Consider the following 23,014-nt stretch of genomic DNA (forward strand, 5'->3'; position numbering starts at 1 on the left):
ATTTAACAGATCTTATACTAGGATCTCCCCAACAAAGCTAAATGATGCAGAAGCCATCATTCACAAACAGGATTATGTCTTCTGGCAGCAGTTTGGGCGTTTCGGCCTGCAGCCCCGGACTCTGGAAGGCTGACACCTACGCTTATCCATGAAGTGGGCTGGCTTCTCACACATCCACATCCGGGGTGGCTGGGAATAGACAAGAAACAAATCCAAGAAGGAGAGATGTAGGAAGGGGTGGTGAGGAGAATATTAAGTATTTGCAGCCTAAGAAAAATATGATCCTGGGCAGAAGTGTTAGGGAAGATGCACAAAATCTAAGTGGGGTCTAGGAGTGCCCCAGACCAACATTTCCAGGTTCTATACATAGATGTGTCTTCACTTTGTTCTCTGGTGTGAGATTTTCAGAAACAGACCTCTGGGTCTCCTCTCTTTCCAGCTAATTCTCCTTCCTTCTATTCATACTGTTTCCTGGCATGATAGGAAGGCTACTCTGTTCCTATTAACACAAGGCATGGGTAAGGGAGTAGTAAGAATTAATATTTACTAAGACCCTACTATGTGCTAAGCATTGCCTACATGCATTCAACCTCTGCCAGTCTCCTGTGAATTGGATATTATTGTCCCAGTTTCATGGAGGCTTAGAAAAGAAGATTGCCTAAGACCACAGAGCCAGGAGGCGTCTGCCTGAGAATTCTAATTCAACCCGCAATGGTTTCTTTTTCCTTTCCTTTTTCTTTTTCTTTCTTTTTTTTTTTTTTTAGACCGAGTCTCACTCTGTCACCCAAGCTGGAGTGCAGTGGCGCCATCTCGGCTTACTGCAACCTCCGCCTCCAGGGTTCAAGTGATTCTCCTGCCTCAGCCTCCCGAGTCACTGGGATTACAGGCGCCTGCCACCACGGCTAATTTTTTTTTTTTTTTTTTTTAAGACGGAGTCTCGCTTTGTCACCCGGACTGGAGTGCAGTGGCACGATCTCGGCTCACTGCAAGCTCCACCTCCCGGATTCACGCCCTTCTCCTACCTCAGCCTCCCGAGTAGCTGGGACTACAGGCACCCACCACCACGCCCAGCTAATTTTTTGTATTTTTAGTAGAGATGGGGTTTCACCATGTTAGCCAGGATGGTCTCGATCTCCTGACCTCAAACCCCCATGTTTTGAGGTTTCAGGTGCTAACTTGGCGAAACCCCATCTCTACTATAAGTACAAAAAATTAGCCAGGCATGGTGGTGGGCGCCTGTAGTCCCAGCTACTCGGGAGGCTGAGGCAGGAGAATGGCATGAATCCGGGAGGTGGACCTTGCAGTGAGCCGAGATCGCACCACTGCACTTCAGCCTGGGCAACACTGCAAGACTTCGTCTCAAAAATAAATAAATAAATAAAAAAGTAAAATTCCTGCCCAATCCCACCTCCCATTTCTGGGCCCTTCTTCAGCTTCTTTTTGCCCATTTCATTTTTATATCACATCAATACATGTATACTGTATTTTTCCAAATATAATATGTATATGTAATTTTTAAAATACAGGTTTTTCAAAGTCAGCCCCACTTACCTCCATCAATCCTTGCGCTAAGCAAATATGATCACTTTTTAAAGTTTTTGGTTGCTTCTTGAGAACTATTATTAACCTTTACATCCCTCAGATTATTAGTCATGGTTCTTGGCTAATAGTAAGTGCTGAGTTGATTTTGGCTAAATGAGACTGACTTCCCGCAGACTTTCACAAGAATACATTATCTTGCCTTTGAAATTTTCTTCTTCCTTTTCTGAAACTCTCCATACCACTTTATTCTATATTTTAATTCCCTTTGGCCTTCCAAACCCCTTTTTTCCTTTGGAAATACAGCAAATATCATTAAACATGAAAAGCAATAGGGGGAGGACAATATATAAAATAGTTCCACATTACAGAATAATTACTAAGAACTGAAGAATTTTTTTTTTTAACCAACTGCACAAACTAATAACCAAAGTTTGGAAACGTCAAGATCTATGATCAATTCCTTTCATAAAAGGTGAAGGTCATTTTTAATTAGTGAGTCGATTATTTCCATTTAATGGATGCATGAAATTCTTAAAAATTCAACTCAACAACCATTTACTGAGCACTCAGTATGTGTTCATTGTTGCCTGAAATCTAAAGATAGCTAAAATGTAGCTATGTCCTTAGAGGAGCCCGCTATCCAAAGCAGGAGATAGAGACATAAATGAAGATACAAGGTAGTGATTATGGGGCTGGTGGAGAGAGAGGAGGACTCAGAGGACACATATGGACATCCTCAATTTCAAGGTGGAAAATGATGATTATGGTGCCACTTTCAGATTCCACCTGGCGGCAGAATTAATAGTGGCTTGTGCACCCTGAAATATAGTTACACACTTCCCCCACTTTTTTAGAAGATGTAAGGAAGGTAAACTTAAGCCTAATGTAATCACACATCCAAAAATCAGTGAATTTCAAAAGGATACCATTTTTAATTATGCATATAAATATATTCCATTAGTGCCACAACCTCCAGCAATCATTAGGAATCATTTTTTACTTTCTCTGGGGTCTCAACAGGTATTGACCATTAACTGCCATGGGAAGCCCCTTCACTATTTGTTTTCTGACTACTTGCTATCTTCAGTGCCCTAGAAGAATCTTCGACAGATGATCAGAACATTAAATATAAATACAGAACACTAAAGAAAATCTTTAAGAATTCATCTCTTGTCAAGGTTATCTTGAAGACCACCCAGGTCAAAGGCATATTGTCTGAAACCTGAGGTATAGTTGCCCGGATTTACGAAGTGAGGGGTTTTGGGGGTGGGTAGAATGTTAAGGAAGAAATCGATCAGAAATAGATTTTTGTTCTCAGAGTACCATACAAAGCATGAACTTCCCCCTAAGTCTGTGTCTTTTTAAATGTGGTATCCCATCCATTAGATGCTCATCATACAGTTATTTTGTCTTTTTATTTTAACTAGCTTAGATAGAACAATGCTGTTCTTGCAAAGCCTTACCACAGGAAAAGAATATAGGAGAAGGGGAAGATCTGAACCAAGTCACAATGAAGTAGGGAAAGTTTGTTTCTGATGTTCTTACTCCCCTTTCAAATGCCTTCCATAGCCACCTGTCTCAGGATGGCTGCCTCCAGAAGAAGATCGTAAGATAAGAATATCAGTGCAAGTAGTTTTCAATTTAAAAAAAAAATGATCTCAGAAAGCTCTGATAAGGGAATAGGACAATAAAAAGGGGAAAGGAAGGAAACCAATAAAGGATGTATTATCAAGTAACTTACTACTAGGACAACTGGGGTTCAACTCCAATGAGGACTCCGATAAAGAATACAAAACCTTTCTAGTTATCCCCAGCAATTATCCCCAGCAAGAAATGAGAAAGCTGGGGTATTCATCCACCAATCCCTGTCCATCATTGATTTCAAGCTGTTTCCAGAGGCATGAACTACCAATGCTTCTGACCCTCCCCATACAAAGCCAAGAGAAAGCCCTCATGTGGAGAGTTGGAGGTACCTGCAGTAGGAGGAGATGAGTACGCACTAGAATGGCGCAGGCCAATGTTATATGGGCAGGACATCAACAGTGACTACTGCACCACCTTATCTTTTATTTACTCAGCGTTTTCTTTCTTTTTTTTTCTTTTTCCTTTTTTTTTTTTTTTTTGAGACAGAGTCTCAGTCTTGTTGTTAAGGCTGGAGTGCAATGGCGCAGTCTCGGCTAACCGCAACCTCCAGCTCCCGGGTTCAACCAATTCTCCTGCCTCAGCCTCCCTAGTAGCTGGGATCACAAGCATGCGCCACCATGCCTGACTAATTTTGTATTTTTAGTAGAGACGGGGTTCCTCATGCTGGTCAGGCTGGTCTCGAACTCCCAACCTCAGGTGATCCACCCACCTCAGCCTCCCAAAGTGCAGGGATTACAGACGTGAGCCACCATGCCCGGTCTTACTCAACATTTTCAAAGCCTGTTCTTTCCACGTATTTCTCTCCTTCTGTCAGCACTTTAAAGTTAGAGGTCTTTTCCTCTATAGGGGGGAAAATGGGGAAAAAGTTGAGTAAAAGGGGAGCCCTGGAGCATGTGGTGATTTTAAAAAAACTGAATAAGAATTATTTTTATGAAGTTTGGGCCACAGGGGAGAGTTATTGCAGAACTAATGGGATTTTAGGGGGAAATTCTTGTCTTGTATTTGTACGAAATAGCTCTGCTTCGATTAATAATAATGACTTGTGGGAATAATTCAGTAAGACTTGTCTCTCCTTGTCTCCTTGTATCACAAACCTATATCTGCCTACCGTCCCAGGTTAAAAAAAAAATCAGTAAGTTCATAAAACAAAACAGTTGAAGTCTTCTATTTGCAGGGCAAATTTTTATGAATAACCTTAATGTAACTGGGGAGCCTTTTGGTCCAGCTTCAGGATGGTGTCATATTAAGAGAAACATAGTTGGTTCCAATGGACAAAAAGTAATTCAAATCTTTACTCAGTCTGTTAAGCATTTATGCCCAGAAAACCATTTTTGTAATTTTCTCTCCCAATTTCTGCCTTCTCAATCTTATTCACAGGAATGATAGCTGTTCTCCTAAACTTTCCCACTGTTTACTTCTATACATCAAAACCCTCCCAAGTCTAATTCTCATAGCTTTTTTCTGTCTCCCTGTCTCTCTCCCTTAAAAATAAAAACAAATCAACTAAGATACTTTATTATCTTCATTTTTCCATTGCACATCATCTCTTCAAGTGCTACACAGAAGCATATACTACTCTCTGGGAGCTATAATGAGATGTGTGTGTGCTGGGAGGAGAGAAGAGAGGGGGTTATATGAAGAGGAAGCTTGTGAATACTGATGCCTATATTAATTTTGTTTTTGTTTTACTTTTTATATCTATCCATCAGTCTGTATCTATCTAAATCTATCTATTGGAAAAAAAACTAAACCAAACATTTTACAGAGACCCCCGTTTCCTGTTGCTTTCTACCTTTGACCCCTTTTCTTTCTGTCTGCCAACTAACTACCTTTTCCACCTCGTGAACATTGACTAGCCAATGAACTATAAGACTTGCATAAAAAAGTTCTTGCAAAATACTGTTCTAATGGTTACTGAGCAAGGAGCACAAAACAGGGATGACTCCCAACTGTGAGTTTCAGTTAAAGTGGCAAACTGCTGTCTAAGCCCAAACTGCAAAGATGGATACTCAACTGTCCCTCTCCTCCAAAAACTCCAACCCTGATTCAACTGGGGAGTCACCAGATCCTCAGATGCTCCCTGAATAAAGGAATCAGCTAAGTAGAGACTTTATTAATCTCTATTTGAGTCCCTTAAAATCATTTTCTTTTCAGTCTGTCTGTATGCAGACACACTGTAGATATATGAAGTATAATAAGATGTATATATACACATATAGATATGATGTGTGTGTTATGACAAATTAAGTTATAAAGCACTTTCACACTCTCTATACTTTTAAAAGAGCCAGCAATCCTATGAGGTAAGCACCAGTTTGAATTATTTTCCTCATTGTACAAGTGAGAAAAATTAAAGCTCAGAGGAGTTAGGTGAACTGGCCCAAGTTTACACAGCTGGTTACTACATATCCAAACCTGGACCCCCAAATCCCCTGGTATTTGTTGTATTACATCATGGTATTCCATGTTCATTTTGAGACTTCCCTAGTGATTTTGCTTGCCATTCTTTATCTCTCATACCAGAGAGCACCCTAAAATCCAGAACAAGAGCAAATGATCCTGTGTCTTGGAATCAACAGTCAGACCCTATGTTAGGCTATATGCATGTATTCATGATATGTCTATGCTTGAGTGAGTGATTTATGATTGTGTATAATACTATCTCATTGTGGAGAAAACAGAAAATGCAGAAAACTGGCCAGGCGTGGTGGCTCACGCCTGTAATCTTAGCACTTTGGGAGGCCGAGGCAGGTGGATCACATGAGGTCAGGAGTTCAAAACCAGCCTGGCTAACATGGTGAAACCCCATCTCTACTCAAAATACAAAAAACTTAGCTGGGTATGATGACAGATGTCTGTAATCCCAGCTACTTGGGAGACTGAGACAGGAGAATCGCTTGAACCCGGAGGCGGAGGTTGCAGCGAGCTGAGATTGCACCACTGCACTCCAGCCTGGGTGACAGAGCAAGACTCTGTCTCAAAAAAAAAAAAGAAAGAAAGAAAAAAGAAAATGCAGAAAATTGTACAGAAAACAAAATCACCTTTAATTTAGCCAATCAGTCATAATCACTGTTAGTAGTCAGTGTATATCTTGTGTAAACACAGAGACACATGTTATAGTCTACATCAAAACAAAACATGGATAATGTAAGAAAGGGCAATAGAAGTCAATCCCACTTAAGAACAAAGATATGAAATTCAAAAAAAAAGTATTAACAAGCTAAATCCCACAATTTATAAAACAATACATCATACACATCATTATTGTAATGCTCCACACTAACATTTTTTAAAGTATGATCTCACTAGATGCCAAAAAAAGCATTCAAAAATTAACATTCACTCATGAAAGAAACGGTAACATGGGAAGAGAGGGAAACATCCTTAATCTGATAAAGTGTATCTACCAAATCTTTCTGTTTTCTGTCAGAAACAAGACAAAGATAGCTGCTTTTTCCTCTTCAATATTGGCTTGGAGGCCCTAGCCAGCACAGCAGGAAAAGAGAAAAATATAAACATATACTAATTGGAAAGGAACAAACAAAACTGTCATTATTTACATTAAATTGTCTACATGCAAAACTCAAAAAAAAAGCCTACAGAGAAATATATTAGAATTAGCTAGAGAATTGAGCAAAGTTTCTGGAGGTAAGTTCAATTATGAAAGAAAATTGCATTTTTATATATCAACAACAAACTATTAGAATGTCTAATTTTAAAAATTAGAATAGCAACAAACACTAGGCTCTCTTAAAGACTTGTCTTGAAGAATTTCCTGTAGAAAGGTTTCTCTAAAAACGCAAATATCCCGGGTGAAATAATAGGTCATATGATAGAAAATAAAAGTGGTCCTTTTCCTGCTGACACCACAGGAATGAGCTTGTATATCTAACTTACGTTTAGAAGAAAAGCTGTTTTTGTTTTATTTTATTTTACTTGGCAAGACTATTGAGAAATGGAAAGCATGAGCTCTGGCTTAAAAGAGGCTGAAAATTTTGAAACTTTAGTACGGTAGAAGCTGGGGAAATGGCCATGTCAAAGCTGCAGGCTTCTTAACTGCAAGAGGTAGAGCTTTGAATGTATTTCCATTGCAGGCTATTCCTTTTTCTGAAAGTAAAAGCAAATGGACCATGTTTCCATGCACATGTCAAGCAGAGGCTCCACAGAGTTGAGTGTAGTGTGTGATTGTGTGTGTTATAAGCAGCTACATCTCTACAGGCCATCTGATGTCTCTTAGGTGGTGCCATGCCTGACCCTCACTTGGTCCTGAGCATGACGCGTGCTCCATTGAAATAGATGCTCACCAGAAAATCACAAGCTTGAAAATCAGAAGCCTGCAGGAAGGACATGGAGAATGATCTGGAGGGAAGACCACAAAAAGAAACTTGGTTGGGTTTAGTAGAACTCAACCTGGAGTGAAGTGGCTAATGACCCACATGTGGTTTTACTTAAGTCCAAATATCCCAGATCCAAGAGTATATTTAAAATGAAAGGAGTACACTTCTTTGCAGCACAGAGGGACAGATGCAAAGGAAATAGCATCCCACCCATTCCTGCCTTTTTGTTTCTTTTTTAAGGATGTGGCATTAGTACTTTCTGCTGTAATTGTGCTGCAGGACCACACATTTGTGGGTTTGGGTTAGCGTGTCCCAATAAGGAAATGGATATTATTTAATTTTCAGTGATCTAGGAAGAAGAGGATTCCAAGGGAGGAAATGAGGACTTAGAAAACTGACCTTAGAAGGAAGAAGAACAAATTATTTCTGGGCCTTACTAACTTTATCATGAAATCTACAAACATGTTTCAAGAATCTTCCAGCCAGTAAAAGGAAGGTGGCCCCCGACATAATGAAGCAACCAAAAGGTGAAGAAGAGAGACCCTGAAGTTACAAGGTGAGGCTGGTCCTGACACTGTGAGTTCTGAAAGCAACCATCCCCCTGGCTGGAGTGTGTAGTCCTTCCATCCATTCCCCAGAACAAGTCATGCTCTGGCATTTACTATGATTTTAGTGAACGCTTAGATGGACAAAGACAGGAAACTTCCTTTGGATTTTCCAAGACAAGTGGTTTTCAGAGTGCAGTTCCCAGATAAGCAATCCCCTGGGAACTTGTTAAGCGTCTCCCACCTCCCACTTACTGGACCCAGAACTCTGGAGGTGGGGCACAGGGATCGATGGTTTAAGAAGCCCTTCAGGTGATTCTAATGCACGCTCAATTTGAGGGCAACTAGGCTGACAGTAAAATCTCACACAGGTGAGAGGTATCAAGTTGAATTTAAATTTAATGTGACCACATTTGAGCAGCCACTTTAGCGAGGTCTGAGTTAGAGTCATTAGTAGCGTTCACATAATATTTTCAGCTGTCAGCTCTCTAGGCATAGAGTAGGATGATATTTATAACTCCTTTGAGGTTAAATGGGACCACAAGACTGGTTTTTGCCAATGATTCATAAAAGGAAGCATTTGATTGTCAGCACACGACTTTATAGAGTTTTATACTAAGGTTTGAGATACAGGCTGAGCATTCCTAAACTGAAAAGTCTAAAATCCAAAATGCTCCAAAATCCAAAATTTCTTGAGCCCCAAGTGAAAAATGTCATAGTTGACCTCATGTGACAGGTCTCAGTCAAAACACAGGCACACAACAGGCAGTTTATTCAGTGTTCCCAAGGGAAAAATAAAACTACCTTCAAGCTGTGTGTATAAGGTGTACACGAAACAAAAATAAATTTCATGTTTAGACTTGAGTCCCATCCTCAAGACATCTCATTATGTATATGCAAATATTCCAAAATCCATAAACACTTCTGGTTCCAAGCACTTAGGATTAGAGAGTCCTAACCTGTAGTGACTGCTCCATCAGTCTGGGTCCCAGAGCAAGAAGACCTAGAAAAGGACTTGTTGGTATAAACTACTATGATTTGGGGGTTATTTGTCACTGCAGCATAACTCAGCCCATCCTAACTCATATTACTTAAAACTATGACCACGTCTTAAATTTCTGTCAATGTTCTTATTTCAAATATTCCATACCATTTTAAACTGCAGGTTCCAGTTTTTGTTTCTGTCACATATAATTTGCTAGTTGTATCCTGTGGACACAATTTTGGCTAGGTTAGACATATGGTCTAACACGGAGCTGGGGACACTATAGGAGCTTCATAGATACTAAGTTATCCATCTACCATAATCCACATCCATTTTAAAAGATCACTCTTCCCTACTCGGGAGGCTGAGGCAGGAGAATTGCTTGAACCTGGAAGGCGGAGGTTGCAGTGAGCCGAGATCACGCCACTGCACTCCAGTCTGGGTGACAGAGTGAGAATCTGTCTCAGAAAAAAAAAAAAAAAATCATTCTCTCTTTAGAGCCCATGTTTCTGTCCATAAAAGTCTACCTACCACAAAAGACTCCTCATATTTTCCCCCTCAAATGGTTTCTTTCCCTCTTGATAATACTTAAATCCAACATTTGAATTTTCTTGCTTTGTTTTAATTATTAACTGTGATTAGGCACTCCAAGGGTTCTGGAGCAACCGGGCAATTGAACATGGGTAATTTTCCTGATTATTTCCCTGAGTCAACCCGGAACAAATATAAACAAACAACAGAAGTCAAATAAGGAGTATTTGTTTTCTCAGCTAGATCACTGTGGATTTACACCTCTTTCCCATTTGCACTAATGAGAATTAGATGAGTAATTCCCCCACAGAGAACACAAACCCTGAAGTCCTTTCAGTGCTATTCTAAAGTGGTAGCAAGAATGTAAAGCTATTTTAGTGCATGCAGCTAAAAATTACCAACTACCATGTAGCATACTTGAGCCTAAACATCTTTCCAGAATTAGGCTGTGAGCTCCTGGAAATGTGAGATGCATTTTATCTTATCTTTGAATCCTTAAGGTCTAGCACAGAATCTGGCATATTGACAGCCATCAGTGCATGTATTTTGTTGAATAAGTGAATGAATGAATGAACGAAATCAAAATTTTCTTTTCAGTTATTTCACTAGAAGAAATTAAAGACCAAATTTTGGTTAATGACTCCTATAAGAGAAACATAATTATTAAATTTGTTCTACTCGAGACTAACACTTTAAGGGTTTCTGCCTTGACTCGAATCGTTAAACTCTGAAAATGTGTTTGTCTCATTCCAGGAATCCCATTCTGCCAGCCCGGTAAAGGCAAAAACCCCTATGAAACAGATAATGCACCTGTGATTAGAAGACTAACTAGGAACATATGACAATGATTGTTATATTATTTTTCAGTAAATGCTGACAATTTTAATTAAACAAATAAACCAGTGAAAAATTAGCACCTTCATCTGAAAAAGAATGGTGGTCACACGATTTCCTTAGCTCCCCAATTCACACTCAGTGGTCAAGGTGTCAACAGAATAACCATAACAAAGGTCAAAGTTCCTAGTGTTCCCTTATGGCCAGGGAGATCTCAGGGTTTTGCTCCAGGATATTTAAATATTTAATTACCTGACTCTGATTCCATAGTCCAAAGTAGACCAAAGGACTCTATTCTTGGGAGGATGCTCTAGTGAAGGAAACTCTGGAAATGAAATGAACCCTCCCTACGTCACCATCTCTTTCTTCATGTCTGTTCCTATGTGGAATACTTTTCTGGGTAGCTAAAGATATTTGGAATGGAATGAGACAACGTGCCCAATTAACTTGTCCTAAGAATCTTTCCGTCTGCCTTAATTAAAGATTTGGTTAAAATACAAGTTTCTATTTTCAAATGCAAATTAGTCATAGGTTAATTTACACATTAGTGTGAATTAGTTTCCATACCATGCAATTTTTTTTCCAGAATCCTTTGCCCACTTAGAAACAAAACAGTAAGCAACTCAGTTATACTCAAGTCTCTTTATCCTGTTTCCCATATATTATGTGAGCAATTATTTTATTAGAGAGAGTTTAACAGAGAACAAAGAGAGCGTTTATCAATGAAACCTTTTCATGTTTACCATTCTAGAATCAGGTCATAAGAGTGCAGTATTTCTTTGCATTGTCCTCTTTTGATAAGGATTATTAGTTGCAAGCAATAGATATAAACTCCGGTTAATTTGAAGCAAAATATGAATATTTTATAAGAATACTGGGTAGTTCACATAATCGCCAAAAGAGGGTAACAACAAGACTCACAAACTATGCAGACAGAACAACACCTTGGATCAGGTCAAAGAACTGGTGAGGTCTCCATTGCTAATGTTTTTGAGCTAGTTCCCACAGCTTGTCCTACCAGCCTGCTCACAGGAGTGTCAACCGTGACCTCACTGCCACCACTTCCCTGGAAATTCAGTCTTCCTGCCTTGCCATTGCCACCAAAGTACGGTGTTTCTTGGTCTCTACTAGTTCCCATGTCAGAGTTTGTGGCACCTTCCATTGGTGAACTTGACCCTGTGCCTGCATGGTAGCAGCAAAGGAGACTAAGAAAAGCATGTAGTGTCTGGCAAGGCAGGCAAACTCTTCTTCCTAGGAAGACGCATAAAGTAAAGATAGTGACTGTTTCCTAAAAATTATTAGAGATTGTAATATTCCCCTAAGTTTAGATTTCTGCCATGGAATATTCCCATTTTATTGAGATTGTTGATATTTCAAAAATGTGTGTGCATTTATGCCCTAATTAAAATAAATGTCATAGAAACCTTCAAATAGCTTGAACTGGGGAGGCTAACTGTTATAAATTAGGACGAGGGAAAGTGGAAAAATATGATCCAATTTTTCTAATATGGAAGAAACCCCAATATGAGTTGGAGACTTGAGAATCTCATTGCCTAAAGTGACATATCTATACCGTGGTTTGATTGTCACAGAATTTCCTTTGGTATTTCATCTGGCTTATGTTATATTGTTTCAGCAACATCTGGAGGAAACCAGAGTTAAGAAACTTCATGTGTTATATGCTGTTAATACCTGCTTCACCTAGATCTTATCATTTGAAGACAATAAACCACTGTGAGCACAGCACACTAAATCAGTAGCTGAGAAACTTGGGTGCAGTGCCTGACCTCATCACTGCATGCTAGAGTCACCATGGTGGGAAGACATAGAACATAAACTTGATATGATTTGGGTAGAGAAAAGCACATTTTAATGCCTTAATTTCCTCTCTGTTTCCTTAAATACCTCCATTTCAGAACAAGAAGTGCAGATCCGACAAGCCAAGAGTTTCAGGTAAGTACCAGTACATTATTGCTGGCCTGGAGACAGTTTTTGGGTGAAGCCACTTGGAGTCATGTCAACCATAACAGAATCTCAGGATTTAAGCAGACATTTAAAGTCACCAGGACCATGTGCCATGCAGGCATATCCTCTACAGCACCCATGACAGGAACCTGTCCCGACTTCTACTTGAAATCTCCCAGCAATTACCAGAACCCATGGCCTCCCATCTCATTGTTAAACCATGTTCATTGTTTGGAAGCTCTGCCAGCTTATAATACTTGATTCCCCTCAATGGTCCCACTTCTTCCTTGGCCCCTAAGAACCTCCAAATGACAGTCTTTCAAATATTCAAAAATATTTATGTGCCATCCAACCTTAAGTGTGTCAAACCTACATCTAGTAACTTTCTTAATACATCTTTAATACATCTAGTAACTTCCCAATCTTCTGCATTCTCACGCCCATTCAATCCTCTCCCTTGAATGATTCCTGGTGCCCTGTGAGACCTTCCTACCTCGAGTCTTGCCTCTTCTAATCTTCAATCCACTGGTAATACATTAGCCTCAAAAATATTTCCAACATCAACATCTTTAAAAAAAAATAACACCAGATAGCTTCTTACTGCCTTCAAAAGAAAGCTCAATTTTTAATCCCCGGTAGCCCTTCGTTATGTGTTTCTTGGCTTCTTTCTCCAGGCCCATCACTCATCTTTCACACAAAATCTATCAAACTCTCAACTACTTTGAGTTCCCAAGCCATTTTTCTCTCCCACATGCACCTTAATATACAGCCTCTGCCTATAATGCCCTCTTTTCCCATCAAATGGATCCCTCCCACTCATCCTTTCAATGCCCCCCGCAACACCATCCCCCTCACAAAGCAGAATCAGACACCCCTCTCATGGCATTCTGCTCTTAATCTATTTTATAAATATTAATGCACTACATTAAAATCATTTATTCACTTGTCTGTCTCTACCACTAAAAGGCAGTTCTGTGAAGGAGGGGATTCTACTGCATTGCTCACCACCATCTCCCCAGAGCGTGGTTCAGTCCCTGGCATATTGGAGGAGTACCATCACTCTATTGAGTGTTGAATCCAGCTTCTTCAACCTTCCCTCCTAGGACTTAGTCACTAGATTAGCCATAATCCTTGTTGCTTCCCCCACTGCCTCATATATCTGCAAGTTTTTCAATGTTCCATCTAAAACTGGATGCACAAACTCAGTCTTGATTCTGAAGCCAAATGAGGGCGGAAAAAACCCTAGGAAAAAATTTTAAAATTTTGTATGACTTGTGCTACAGGTCCAGCTATTCCTCTTCCTGCTCTTCTTACTCGGAGGCTACCACTGGCTGGGTCAGGATCCCAGAATGTGGGATCCTAGAAGGTTAGTGGCTCTGCCAAACACCTATTAGAGTTTTCATGTCTTTATATGGGAATTAGTAATAACTTTGCCCATATGCTACATAACATATGCATTAAGCAAGGCTTAATAGCTATTAATAAAATATTGATGCATTTGTTTTTCTGGCCAAATATTTGAAAGTAGCTTGAACCATTTCCAGATGGTGACTTTATCTTTGTATCCTGTGATGTGAAAGTCATTGCTAAGCTGTGTTCTTTAGTATGCACTCTGCAGGTTATTTTCTTCACATGTATACACAATGATTTTGTTATTCAGTGGCTGTTACAGACAGTGATCCCAGAGGAACATTTCCATCTTGACAACATTGAGGGAATTTATTTAATATATTTGAAGATTGTCCCCAAATCTTCCATTCTCAAGTTTTTACAAATTTCTAACATCACGCTCTCAAACTTGTATACTGCTGGATCATCCATTGCATTTTATGGTCCTTAGTGTTTCCAGTTATTTTTCTCATTATTCCATTTTTTATCCATCTTTATCATCATCAATAGTGATTCTTATTTCAGTGTAATAGTCCATTTGATTTTCCTCATCTACATTTCTTCTTTGGATTTTTAGAGTTCTTGTAGATGGTTCAACCATTTTCACATATCTTAAAACTTCTAATCCTTCAAAAGGTAAATAAATGCAAAAAGTGAAGAAAAGTCTGTGATTGAATAACAAAATACACAAAAGCATGTGCAATTCTTGCAGTTACTGTATTTTCATCATTTATAACATTTATAAGTAAACAGACATGGTAGTCACATGATCATTGGATATCTCCATATAAATTGGCAATATGACTGGTATGATCCAAGGAAATTTATGCCCAGGTGCACTTCGAGAAAATTTACCTAAGCAATTTAGATGATGGAAGGATGAATGAATGGAGAGAAAAGGAGAGAGAGACATACACACACAGACTGACTTTCCTTTTACCCACTTCATGATTTAAAATGAGCTTTAAGATGAAAGCCTTCTTCTCTTTTATGGAGCATGGAGTGATAAGTGGGGACTTGGAAGAAGCCTCTCTGAAGTCTACTACCAGCTATACAGGCCAACTATGCAATCTTAGGGAAGTAACTTATCTCGCTGGGTCAGTGTTCATATCTTCAAAAAGCAAAAAGTTTTATGAGGTTCCACTTCTTCTACTTCCAAAAGCATATAAGTCTATGATACTAAAAATCATTCTGCAAATATCAAATCTTGTGTGTGGTATATACTTTTATTACAACTGAAGGAAAAGATATGTGGAAGAGTAGTGTTGTGGGAGAGAATGTGGAAGAGACTGCAGACAAGGAATAAAAACAACTACAACTGATTATCAAAACCTGGTTTAGTCACAGGTCAGATGAGCAAGGCCTATGAGCCGAGAAACCAGAAAATGGGATGCATCCACCAGGACAGAAGAATCACAATGACAGGTAAGTAGAATCTCATTCTACTTATTTACATCTGAATAAGAAGAGTGGATGAAAATAGTCAACATTTGTTGGCAAAGAGTTAATACTCGTAAAGATTAGAAAAATATTTAGCACACTGTAACTGCTCAAAAAATATCAGCTATTACTATCACCACTGTACATTTTTACAATAGGTAGATTTCTAGAAATATCATGAGATGCAAACATTACCACAAATGCTTTGGATTGTTGCTAAATTTTGGGAAAGTTGGAATGTCTACCAACCCACGGGAATTTGGAAATCTCTTTTACGTCGTCAGCCTTTCCTAAGATAGGCATGTCCACAAGTGGAAAGAAGAGGTGGGATGGTTCTAAGACACGTTTCTTGCTTATCTCCAAAGCTAAGGGGTTATGCCCTGTTTGTGGGGCAAGCCTACAGGAATGCTAACTGGCTGTGTCCTGGGTGACTCTTGAAGGGAACTGAAGTGAGGACATTCTGTGATGTTCTGGAAGGTCTAGGAGATCGAGAAGTAACATGCACCAGGGGCTTCCAACAACAATCCAAAGTGGGGATGGAGAGCTGAAAGTCCGCATGAGGTGAACGGGGGTTCTGAGCTCCAGGGGGCTGGGAAAGCTCACTATTCCTGCCCAGTTTACACTCATGCGAGGTGTATTCAGGAGTACTAACTGCCAATGAAATGAGTGCTCAAAAGGAATGTGCAAGAGAGCAAGAAGGGCCATGCCTGAGCCCCTGGAATGACTTTTCCCAGGTGCACCACATTTCAAGTGAACTGGATGGTCTATGAAAAGCAGGAGCTGAGGGGCCTCTGCATGAAAGTAATGCCCATCTTATTAGGTTAAGTCACATTTCCTAAGGAAGCCTGATACTTTTTTTTTTCATGCTAAGATGGATGATTCAGTGAAGTGAATAATCCTCTTGTGCTGTGAGGATAGTTATCTGTTTTATCTGTTGATGTGAGTCTGCACCTTCATACATTGTGGGTTTTTGTTTTTAACAATGGGATATAGCTCTACCATAGTTACTGTGTAAAATGCATCCCCAAAATGTAATGTGCACCTAAATATAAGAATATTTGTAATCTTGTCACTAGCAGAAAGCTCAGTAACACAAAGGGCATTCTTAGTAGCTTTAGCTACTCAAGTAAGCCGACAAAATGTGTCTGTGTGTGTTCATAAGGTCAGACCATTACACAAAAGAACCTCACATCTCAATGGCTTAGTACAATTTCAGAAGTTTGTCTTTTGCTCATGTCTCAGTTCAAGATGAGGTTTTCCTCCAAATAATGACTCAGAAATCCAGATGGCTTCTTTCCTGTGGCTCCCCACGCTAAGATTCCGTGGTGGAGGAAATGAATACACAGAGGATCACGCACCCCATACCAACAACCTCAGGTGAGAAATGGCATGTGTTGCTGCTGTTTACATGTCTTTAAGGGGAATTAATCACATAACCCTACCCAGATGAAATATGCATTCTCTGGCAGAGCTGCCACTTGTGGGGAAAACAGGAACATTTGGTGGTCAGATACTTACCTTTGTCACAGTTTTTCAGGAGTTAGGAATCTCTCATAGCACCTCTGCTCCATGATTGGTATAGGAGATTTGACTATCACTCAAGCACCTATAAAAATAGACAGATAATATGAAAAAACAGGCGTAACTAGAGGATCACTCTTCATATATATATAAACTTGAGGCTGATAATTGTTTTCATGATTGCCCCTATTTTCTTGGCTTTGAACTCCTACCCCATCTAGAGAAGATATTTTGCCCTATTCTAGTTCAGTGAACTTCATCAAGACTAGTAATTTTTTAATCTAGTTATTAAAATTTTAGTCACCAATCACATTTCCAAGCCTCTTAGTTTTTAGCCTCCCATCACAATCCCCCAATTCAGCTTTCTTTTCTATGCATAATACTGTGTTGCCTCATGCTTTATCCCTCCACAGGGAGGGAGGGCAGAGACATAGTGGCACTGGCCACTTGCAGGCAACAGTATATGGTGGAGACAGGAAGCTGAGAAGCTGATTTGGGGTCACTCTGTGGCTGGCTTGGCCTATGGGTGATTGCTCCTGTTAGGTTTCTGACCCTGGGATTTCATAGCTGTCCTCATGTGGCAGCACATTAACAGGTCTTTTAATCCCCAGTCTTTAAAGAATGAAAGAGAAAGACACTTGGATATATGCACACATCATGAGATAAATTAATATATTGCTTCTATGAAGCAAGAACAGAATGCTATAAAAAAGAAACATTCAGGCATTTTTTAAAAAGCTTCTGAAATTAAACACCAGCGCAGCGGAGAAAAATATCGCTGGAAAACTTTGAAGGTAAAATTGAGAAAACCTCGCAGAACTTAAGTAAAAAATCAAAGATACAAAATAAGAGCAATGAATTAACAAAATTGGAGGACCAGTATTCCAAAAGTTGCAAATATAAATGATTGGAAGTCTAGAAAGACAGAATAGAAGTAGAGGGAGGAAATAGTCAATGAAATAATTCGAGAAAATTACCAGGACCTGAAAAACAAATTTTTTTAAGTTAAGAGGGTGCCCTTAGTGCCCAGCACAACGTATAAAAATAAATCAACAATAAGGTACATCATTGTGAAATTATAAAACATCAACATCAACAGGATCTTTAGAGTCCCAGAGAAGAAAGAGGAGGTCCCTTACAAAGGATTTGTAATCAGAATTGTTCAGCTTATTCAAGAGCAACACTGGGAGCTCACAGATAATTGAAGAATATCTTCAAAATGCTGAAGAAATTTATTTTCTATCTTAAAATTCTATACCCAGTCAGGCAGTCTATTATGTGAGAAGATGGAACAAAAACATTTTCAGACATTCAAGGTCTCAGAAAATTTACCTCCCATAAACCTTTTTTTCAGGGCATTATTGAAGGATGTACCTCACCTAACGTTAAGAGTAAGCCACTTGCTAAATGAATTCGAGGACCCAGGCAATAGAAGATCCACTGCACACACCCATGCACACGCACACAGACACACACACAGAATCTCTAGCATGATAGTTAAGGAAGATCTCAGAATGACTGACAAGCACCAAGGATGAAAGGAAGCAAGGACCTATGGAACAGGTTCAAAAAATTGTGGCCAAGGACAGTACAGGACTTCATACCCATAGCGGCCCTTCCCTACGTGAAAGGCATGGGGAAGCCAACAGAACCAGCACTTTTATTAATGACATCCAGAGCAATGATGTTATATGGCAGAAATACAATGATGAGACAATAAAGTCTATGCATCCGTATTATGTGTGTGTGTGTGCACGTGTGTGTGCGTGTGTGTGTAGTGAGAGAGAGTCTGAAATGATATACAAGAAAAAAAGCAAAAAGTGACATTTGTTTCCTTTGGAGAAAGGAAATTGATGCTGACAGAAAAGAGATGTGAGGAGGACCTAATTTTCATTATATGCAATTTTCTTTATGTCTAAGATTTACTATGTGTACATATTGAGAGGTGACAGCATGCTGGCAGCCCTTGCAGCCCTCGCTTGCTCTGGTTGCCTCCTCAGCCTAGGCGCCCACTCTGGCCGCGCTTGAGGAGCCGTTCAGCCCGCCGCTGCACCGTGGGAGCCCTCTGGGCTGGCCGAGGCCAGAGCCGGCTCCCTCAGCCTGCGGGGAGGTGTGGAGGGAGAGGCACGAGCGGGAACCGGGGCTGCGCAGGGCGCTTGCCGGCCAGCTAGAGTTCCGGGTGGGCGTGGGCTTGGCGGCCCGGCACTCGGAGCGGCTAGCCAGCCCCACCAGCCCGGGGCAGTGAGGGGCTTAGCACACGGGCCAGCAGCTGCGGAGGGTGCGCCGGGTCCCCCAGCAGTGCCGGCCCGCCAGCACTGCGCTTGATTTCTTGCTGGGCCTTAGCTGCCTCCCCACGGGGCAGGGCTCGGGACCTGCAGCCCGCCATGCCTGAGCCTCTCCTCCACCCGCCCGTGGGCTCCTGCGCGGCCTGAGCCTCCGTGACGAGCGCCACCCCCTGCTCCACGGCACCTGGTCCCATCGACCTACCAAGGGCTGAGGAGTGCGGGCGCATGCCGAGCAACTGGCAGAGTTCCACTTGCAGCCGGCGGGGGATCCACTGGGTGAAGCCAGCTGGGGTCCTGAGTCTAGTGGGGACTTGGAGAACCTTTATGTCTAGCTAAGGGATTGAAAATACACCAATCAGCACTCTGTATCTAGCCCAAGGTTTGTAAACACACCAATCAGCACCCTGTGTCTAGCTCAGGGTTTGTGGATGCACCAATCGGGGCTCTGTATCTAGCTAATCTGGTGGGAACTTGGAGAATCTTTATGTCTAGCTAAGAGATTGTGAATACACCAATCGGCACTCTGTATCTAGCTCACGGTTTGTAAATGCACCAAGCAGCACTCTGTGTCTAGCTCAGGGTTTGTAAATACACCAATCAGCACTCGTATCCAGCTAATCTAGTGAAGACGTGCAGAACTTTTGTGTCTAGCTCAGGGATTGTAAATGCACCAATCAGCACCCTGTCGAAACAGACCAATCAGCTCTCTGTAAAATGGACCAATCAGCAGGATGTGGGGGGTGGGGGGCGTGGGGTTGTGGGTGGGGCGATAAGACAATAAAAGCAGGCTGCAGGAGCCAGCAGTGGCAAACCGCTTGGCTTCCCGGCTGTGTTCTTTGGCTGTTTGCTGTAAATCTTGCTACTGCTCACTCTTGGGGTCGACACTTCCTTTATGAGCTGTAACACTCACTGTGAATGTCTGCAGCTTCACTCTTGAAGCCATGGAGACCACGAACCCACCGGGAGGAAGGAACAACTCCAGACAAGCCACCTTAAGAGCTGTAACACTCATCGTGAAAGTCTGCAGCTTCACTCCTGAGCCAAGGAGACCACGAACCCACCAGAGGAAAGAAACTCTGAACACATCCGACCATCAGAAGGAACAAATTCCGGAGTGCTGCCTTTAAGAACTGTAACACTCAGCGCGAGCGTCCGCAGCTTCATTCTTCAAGTCAGTGAGACCAAGAACCCACCAATTCCGGACACAGTATTACCTATTCATAAAAGTTATAGCATAAAATGCATTCACTTAAAATTACAAATATACATACTTTTGATCTAACAATTTAACCTCTGACAGTTACACCTTAGCTATCTGACAGGTACACCTTTGCATGTGCAAAATGATGTATGCAAAATGATATTCATTACAGCATTGACTGAGAGAGCAAAAGACTAGAAATGACCTAAATATCTACCAAATAAGTCTGGTGATATAAGCTATGTACCCCTGCACAATGGAATATGTTGTAAGCCATATAAGAAATAAGAATTTAGTGATAAGGAATGATCTCTAAGATATGGCTAAGCAGAAAAGAGATGGTAGTAAAAACGGATGTATGGTACAGTATGCCAAAATGTTTGCGTAAGAAAGGGGAATACTGGATATATTTGGACTTTATATACGTGCATACAATGGCTCTGGGGAGAAAAAACACACACACAAAAAAACATTGGTTGCTTATGGTTTCTGCTTTTTCTTCATAGCATCGTCATTATGTTAAATTATTTGACACACTTGATTTGTTTGCATGCTTGTTTTCTGTTTCCTCCATTAGAATGTAGGCACCAAGGGGGCAAAGTCTAATCTGATACGTTTACATAGGTATCCCACTACACCTTGGACAAGTGTGTGGCACATAATAGATGCTCAATAAATGGTTGTTGAATATTGTTTGACAGGAAAAAAGAAGCCTTTTCTCTGACCATGATGTGGCCTTTTAGGGGATGACAGCATTGTGATAACAAACCTTCAAAGGATCTTGTCTTCAAGGCAAAATTTTTTTAAAAAGCCAAAAAGTAGTCATAAGAAACTGCTGACAGAATAACGAGGAATGTAAAATGTCAGCCTTCACCTATTAATAATTGTTACAGCATATTATGTCTCTGACTGAATCTTCTACAAACAAGCAATTAAGGTAATCTTCATCACAGGAGGTAGTTTGAAGAAGTCAAAGCCACAACGTATTTCAAACAGCTGGGGAACAGCAGAAATACTGGAGGAAAAGGCCAACATCCTGTGAGCTGGTGTTATTGTAGAATTTAAAAATAACTGTCGAGATGGAACACAATCATTTATGAGGCACCAGATTAGATTCTTGGGTCGCTACAGTTCAGAGGACAGAACGGGAGATTTCTAGATGTTACCTTGGCAATGAAGTAAAGCAATTGCTTGTGGACGTTGTTAGCTTGTGAAGGTGGTCAAGATTCAGATTCACAGGTCATCATAGAGGGGAAAATAAAACTTCCAAAGTGTTTCTAATTTGTCCTATTCTTGAATATATATTTAAAATTAGGAGATGTGTATTTTCACTAAGTTCTTCAACACGGGACTTCAAACCTGTCCTACTCTTCAAGCTCTTTTGAGTGTAAGGCTAATGCACACACATCCATACCCACTCAGGCACTAAGAAGACTACTCCTTGCCTCTGGCTTAGCCCTGATTCTGGCTGTGCCACTTTTATTCCCTTATTTGGTGTTGTGTGATGTTTCACTGGGCAGGTTTAATGGCCTTCACAAAGTATCCATCTGATCTATCCACTCAGTGATTTTTATCATTGTAAGTAACCTTTGCCCATTCTACCTACCTGGAGAAAAGATACGTTGACTTGAAACTAACATGGTCTTGTGATTTCTAGCAGGCACCAGGCCCCATTTCACCAATTTTTTATTAGCCCAAGTGTAGCAGATCCTGTCAGTGTCTGGCCCATTTCCCCTGGCCATACCCTCCACAATTTTAAAGTTTAAAGCAAACACCTGCAAAAGACTCAAGCGTCTTGCTCTGAGAGCCCACTCAGCCTGGGACATCACAGGACAGAACTGCACAGAGTTAGTGCCCCAGGAAGCAGCCCCTAACATGACTGATGGATGGATACCCTGCTTCCTCACCCCTGGTTGGGATAACCCTGAGGTGCGTTCTACTGATTTCCTAAGCTCCCCAGTGGCTCACAGGAGTAACTGGCTCCATAACTCAGCCTTACTTGGTTACCGTCCTTTATAGGTGCTCTGACTCCCCTTCTGGAGTTTCCTGGGATTAACTTTCAAATAATCTGCTTGCAACTGAGTCCTTGTCTTGGTATCTGCTTTTGAGAGAACCTGTGCTCAGAAAAACACTAGAAAATTAACAAAATATACCAATATTTCCAAATAAATAAAGCAATTTGTTCAGATCATGTTTTCTGATATTATACTTGTGTAACAATGGTCTTTGAATAGCACCCTTCTGAAATTCAGTAATACTGTTTTCTTAAAGAAGAATGTTCCCCCTTCTTAATGGGGCTTCAAACAATACTAAATATTGTAGTTTGTCTAGAAGGGATTATTGAAATGTTTGAAAGACAACAGGAACACAAGCACAAGTGACTTGCTGGGTAAGCCAGAATAAGACTGGAAGCTGAGGGTCTCCATTTAAACACAGAACACCTGTTCACATCTTCAGAGAATGCCCAGAACACTTGGCCCATGTAATTAAATAAAAGCTGTGATCCTTGCCGCAATAGATGTTATTGTCTAGGAGATAGAAATATAATACTCAAATACTCATACTGCAATTGATTTAAAATGGCTATGTACTCCCCATAGCAATAGCTAAAATAATAGTCAAGATTGTATATTTTAGTCACTTTATTATATTACTTTACAATAAGATATGGAGAGTTTGTAAAACTATGTCCTGATTTGTAATCATTATATACTTAATTTCAAACTATATTCAGATGGTGGCAATGATGACAAGAAAAGTAACATTAGTACTAACATTCGTTATAGCATCTCATA

The 23,014-nt window shown here is 40.5% G+C and overlaps 2 long non-coding RNA genes across 3 annotated transcripts in view; one reads left to right on the forward strand and one right to left on the reverse strand.

Moving 5' to 3' along the window:
- The window catches only part of LOC129393089 (uncharacterized), a 258,151-nt gene that overhangs the window by 85,978 nt on the left and 149,159 nt on the right, over nucleotides 1-23,014 (reverse strand). For both annotated transcript variants that reach the window (XR_008619717.2, XR_008619716.2), the window contains exon 2: nucleotides 16,731-16,818. This is a non-coding gene — a long non-coding RNA (uncharacterized LOC129393089). The remainder of the gene's footprint in view (nucleotides 1-16,730; nucleotides 16,819-23,014) is intronic.
- On the forward strand, nucleotides 197-22,397 carry LOC129393090 (uncharacterized). The gene is made up of 5 exons (XR_008619718.2): nucleotides 197-8,079; nucleotides 12,335-12,371; nucleotides 15,114-15,197; nucleotides 16,455-16,589; nucleotides 19,944-22,397. It is a non-coding gene; the product is annotated as an uncharacterized LOC129393090 (long non-coding RNA).

This window comes from Pan paniscus, chromosome 11, assembly GCF_029289425.2.
Source record: "Pan paniscus chromosome 11, NHGRI_mPanPan1-v2.0_pri, whole genome shotgun sequence".
NCBI lineage: Eukaryota > Metazoa > Chordata > Mammalia > Primates > Hominidae > Pan > Pan paniscus.